Here is a 6,000-nt window from a genome sequence, read left to right as displayed (position 1 = left end):
ACATGTAATACGGAAATTATTTTAAAAAAAGTGTTCTCAGAAATGAGCTATCATGCGTGAAGATTCATGGCTTTCAAGCCAAATGATCAATCTTATGGCCACATTCATGGCATAGTTTGTTCAAATGATCTCATATTGTGCACAAGGGTGCATCTTGGAATTCCAAACAATGTTGCATTAGGGAGTTTTCACTTTCATTGCACAAAAGAGCCATTTTTCATTTTTCGAGTGCCCCAAATGAGGGTTTTTTGTGAAGGACCTACCAAATAATTATTGCAAAATTGGACCAAATCATTTTTCTAAAATACTAGGCCATATTTAATGCACAATTTACCAAATGGTTGGGTGTTAAAAGTTTTTATCCACCTCTGGTGAAAAAGACAAATTTCCGCCGATTCAGTTGGAAGCGGGTCAAATTTGAACTGCAGCTGCCTCATAGTTTGCTCTTTATTTTTTCCAAAAATCATTTCTAGGTACATAAGTATCTATTTAATCAGAGAAACATCAATTTTTTCCTAGATTCAACAACTAGCTAGGAACGGTGAAGCCCGTCGTTTTGACTGCATTTTGTAACGGGCATAAAAAATTCAAAAAAATAAAATAATTGGAAAACCTTCGCATTGTGTCATTATAGGTGACCAAGTTTCCAGGAAAAATAATAAACTTGTAATACGGAAATTATTTTAAAAAAGTGTTCTCATAAATGAGCTATCATGCGGGAAGATTCATGGCTTTCAAGCCAAATGATCAATCTTATGGCCACATTCATGGCATAGTTTGTTCAAATGATCTCATATTTTGCACAAGGGTGCATCTTGGAATTCTAAACAATGTTGCCTAAGGGAGTTTTCAATTTCATTGCACAAAGAGCCATTTTCCATTTTTCGAGTGCCCCAAATGAGGTTTTTTTGTGAAGGACCTACCAAATAATAATTGCAAAATTGGACCAAATCAATTTTATAAAATACTAGGCCATATTTAATGCACAATTGACCAAATGGTTGGGTGTAAAAAGTTTTGATCCACCTTTGGTGAAAAAGACAAATTCCCGCTGATTCAGTTGGAAACGGGTCAAATTTGAACTGTCGCTGCCTCATAGTTTGCTATTTATTTTTTACAAAAATTATTTCTAGTTACATAAGTACCTATTTAATCAGAGAAACATCAAAAGTTTTCCAAGATTCAACCACTAGCTAGGAACGGTCAAGCCCACCGTTTTTGACCGCATTTTGAAACGGGCATAAAAAATTCAAAAAAATAAAAAAATTGGAAAACCTTCGCATTGTGTCATTATATGCGACCAAGTTTCCAGGAAAAATAATAAACATGTAATACGGAAATTATTTTAAAAAAAGTGTTCTCAGAAATGAGCTATCATGCGTGAAGATTCATGGCTTTCAAGCCAAATGATCAATCTTATGGCCACATTCATGGCATAGTTTGTTCAAATGATCTCATATTGTGCACAAGGGTGCATCTTGGAATGGCAAACAATGTTGCCTAAGGAAGTTTTCATTTTCTTTGCACGGAAAATTCATTTTTCATTTTTTGAGTGCCCGGAATGAGTTTTTTTATGAAGGACCTACCATATATTTGTTGCAAAATTAGACCAAATCAAATTTATAAAATACTAGGCCATATTTAATGCACAATTGACAAAATGGTTGGGTGTCAAAAGTTTTGATCCACCTCTGGTGAAAAAGACAAATTCCCGCCGATTCAGTTGGAAGCGGGTCAAATTTGAACTGCAGCTGCCTCATAGTTTGCTATTTATTTTTTCAAAAAATCATTTCTAGTTACATAAGGACCTATTTAATCATTAATACATGGTTTGGTGGCGATACGTCGAGGTTTGGACGGTGGCCGAGGGCCCCGACTCTAGAGCGCGTAAACTCGCATGCTTGCCGCATGGTCACCGCGTGACCGTGGCGTTGCCATGTGTTCTGGACTGCCTAGGCATGTCTAGTGGGTTGGGCACTCCCCAGGTAGGTGCTAGGAAGAAAATCACAACATAAGATTCTCACGAGGAGACCGATCGATGCTCAAACATGAATAAGCAGCCAAGTGTTTGATTAGCGGTACGGGAAATGCACATGGCTAATGGGTGTGAGTTTTGGCTGAGGATGATCAATTACTAAGAAGACCGTCTTCACAAAGTTTCAGCTCAAAAGGAGGAGCCTAGGTGGTACTTCCTTTGCAAAGTACCACACTGGACATAAATACGAATGTTGAAGCCGGGCTCAAAATAATGAATGGATTGAGCTGGCATTTGGTGGAGGATGGTTATTTGGGTAGAGGAAAGCACTGTAGAAAATGGATACCATTTGGACATGCCAAAGTGGTACTTCCTTCACAAAGTGCTGCTCTTAACAAAATAGGAAAATGAATATTGTTGAGTTATTTTTGAACTAGGCAAGGAAGGTTTTTGACATATTTGATGAAGATATGATTCAAACAATTTATGAGATTTTTTTGGGAATTTTTGGAATAACGGAAATATAGGTTGCTTCACAACCTAGGGCAATAATTGACACATGGACATGACACATAGGCAAAACTGATGAGATGGCGCCTAGTCATGACAACCCACCACAATCTACAAGGCTATGACCATCTATATTGGGCGTTAACAACTAGAAATAAGGCAGCGGACCAGCACCGTTTGCTTTATGACCATTTCATGTAAGGAAATTACGACCTTTCTGACCAAAATTGTCGCAATGGTTTAGGGTTTGGAGGCCCCCGAACAGATTTTGACCAATTGGTGTCAAATGGTCATAGATCTATGACCAATTCTTCCAGGGTCACTGACAGAAGGTCACTAGTTGACATATTTCTTGTAGTGGTCTAACTCTCTTCCTATGCATCGGCATGTCATAAAAGAACAATTCATGCACACATAGTAAAGGCCAATGCATAGTATAAGCAGTTTCTTGCAATTCTATCGTGTTGGAAACATAGAGAGGTGGAGATATAGTTCCTCTCTCATAATAATTGCAAGTAGGAGCAGAAAGCACATGCATATTACATTCATCAAAATCATCATGTGCAATGGTAAAAGGCAACCCATCAATATAATCCTTAATAAGCACAAACTTCTCCGATATAGTGTAGTTGGGAGAATTCAAAAATACAATAGGACTATCATGCGTGGGTGAAATAGTAACAATTGCATGTTTAACATAAGGAACTATAGCAAGTTCATCTTCATAAGCATAATTCATATTGGCATCTTGGCCACAAGCATAGCAATCATCATCAAAAAGGGATATTTCAAGAGAATCAACAGGATCATAGCAATCATCATAGCAATCATCCTTCGGTAAGCACGAAGGGGAATTAAACAATGTATGAGTTGGAGAGTTACTCTCATTAGAAGGTGGGCATGGGTGATCAATCCGCTCTTCCTCCTTTTGTTCTTTGCTCTCCTCATCATCTTTTTCATCCAATGAGCTCACAGTTTCATCAATTTCTTCTTCCATAGCTTCCTGCAAAATATTAATCTCTTCTTGGACAGCGGAGACTTTCTCAATAAATGCATTAATATTGTAATTGCATTCATATTTTTCATAGCAATATCTAAGTATAGAAAGATTTTCAGGCCTATAAACATCATCATCAAAAGCTTCATACTTTGAAAACAAAGATTCAATTTCATAAGCAGCCTTAAAAGCAACAAATTCTTCAATTTGTTCAACATCATAGTAATCATATATACCATTAGCATAAGAAGCTAAGGTTTCATTATCATTAAATTTGCATGAAAAGGGAAGGTGTGGAGCCTTCATCCTAGAGCAACAAGTAATATCATATCTCAAGCATAGATCCCGGGCATACCAACGCAACATATTAATTTGATCCCATAATAGTTTCCCTTTTTGTGTAAAATGATAATCCCTAAAGTATTCACGTTGATCCAACGTGTCTCCCATTATAAAGTTGAATGGGTGAGGGAGTCCTGGATTAGGGGGTGTCCGGATGGCCGGACTATGACCTTTGGCCGGACTCCCGGACTATGAAGATACAAGATTGAAGACTTCGTCCCGTGTCCGGATAGGGACTTTCCTTGGCGTGGAAGGCAAGCTTGACGATATGATATGAAGATCTCCTCCCATTGTAACCGACTCTGTGTAACCCTAGCCCTCTCTGACGTCTATATAAACCGGAGAGTTTTAGTCCATAGGACGAACAACAATCATACCATAGGCTAGATTCTAGGGTTTAGCCTCTCTGATCTTGTGGTAGATCAACTCTTGTACTACCCATATCATCAATATTAATCAAGCAGGAGTAGGGTTTTACCTCCACCGAGAGGGCCCGAACCTGGGTAAAAACATCGTGTCCCTTGTCTCCTGTTACCATCCGCCTAGACGCACAGTTCGGGACCCCCTACCCGAGATCCGCCGGTTTTGACACCGACATTGGTGCTTTCATTGAGAGTTCCTCTGTGTCGTCACCAACAGGAAGGATGCCGCACCCCGTCTTTAAAGATAGCGCTGTTGCTAAAGGAGCTTTGGTTGTCGGCCAAACTCTCCTGCTAGGCAGGTTTTTGATGACCGCCTGTTCGGCCGCCGCGCTGGCAATGACCTCTCGGGTCATCGAAAGCAATCTCCAGATCAGCTCGGAACTCGCCGAGCGGTTAGATCCGATGGAGCTCTATTCCCTAAACGAGCTCTTGGATCGCATCGCCGCCCTGGGAGTCGCTACAGATTACGGCCAGATGGGGCTTAAACCCTATCAGAGAGAGATCGACTCTCCCCAGGTCACCCACCATGTTGAAGTGGTGGAAGAACAATGCAGTGAATCTTCGCCCATCCTAAGGACCAGATGTGTCCGGATTCCCGACCCCTCCAAGCCGGATATCCGCGGAGGGGAGGATGTCACCCAAGCCCTGAACCTGAAGTCAGGCAGCAGGCCTGATTCATTGAATAACGTCCAAGAAAACAAGCTTCCGGATTCAGAAATTTCTTGGCCCCTGAATCTTAGATCGGGCGAGGTTCCGGATTTAAATCCGCCCGCTCACCCAACTACAAGGGATCTATCCCAAATACAGCAAGAGCCCGAGGAAACAGTACACCACTACTGGGCTAGATTCCTCCTGGTTATAAACAGGATAAAGGACTGCTGTGAGAAGGATGCAATTACATTCTTCTGTAACAACTGCACAGACATCAGAATCCTCAACGCCATAAGTCGTCACGAAATTACACGCTTCGCCGACTTGACATCCATAGTACAAAAATACCGTGCGACAGAAAGCGTTCGGAAAACCGAAATGAAATTCTGGGACAATCCGGCCCTGAATACAATCCCAGTCCGAAACAAAAGAGCGCATTATCGCTAGGCACTTAAGCCAAACAGCAAAAAACAAAAACCCTCTATAGGGTATGTGACCATACTGGAGGGATGGCTCAATGGACCCTGTAAAATCCACAGTTCAGGGGAAGTCGCACCAACTCACAGCCTTAGAGCATGTTGGATACTCCGGCAGGTGGCCAGGAGTGGCGAGGAGCTTCTAACTCTAGAATCCATAGAGCACCACCCCAGAAACGCCAGTACGGTGTCAACAGTCTTCGAGACTTTCGCATCGAACAATGCAAGGAAGCGAACACTCCACAGCCTTGCCGAAGTCTACCAGGTAGCAACAATAAATCCATGGAGTGACACGGCTATTACTTTTAATGCCAGTGACGAACCTAAATTCCGGCCAGCCCGAGCACCAGCTGCATTGGTCCTCAATCTGATAGTGGACGGCTTCCGGCTTACAAAGGTACTCATGGACGGCGGCAGCGGATTGAACCTCATCTATGAGGAAACACTGCGAAAAATGGAAATAGACTGGAGCCGCATTGAGCGAAGCAACACAACCTTTAGAGGAATAATCCCCAGCCGAGAAGCACGCTGTTCTGGGAAAATTACACTGGACATTGTGTTCGGCACGCCGGATAATTACAGATCCGAGGAGGTCATATTTCAAGTGGCCCCGTTCAGCAGCGGATA

The sequence above is a fragment of the Triticum dicoccoides genome, chromosome 1B (genome assembly GCF_002162155.2).
Source record: "Triticum dicoccoides isolate Atlit2015 ecotype Zavitan chromosome 1B, WEW_v2.0, whole genome shotgun sequence".
NCBI classification, from domain to species: Eukaryota; Viridiplantae; Streptophyta; class Magnoliopsida; order Poales; family Poaceae; genus Triticum; species Triticum dicoccoides.
This window is presented reverse-complemented; position numbering follows the sequence as displayed.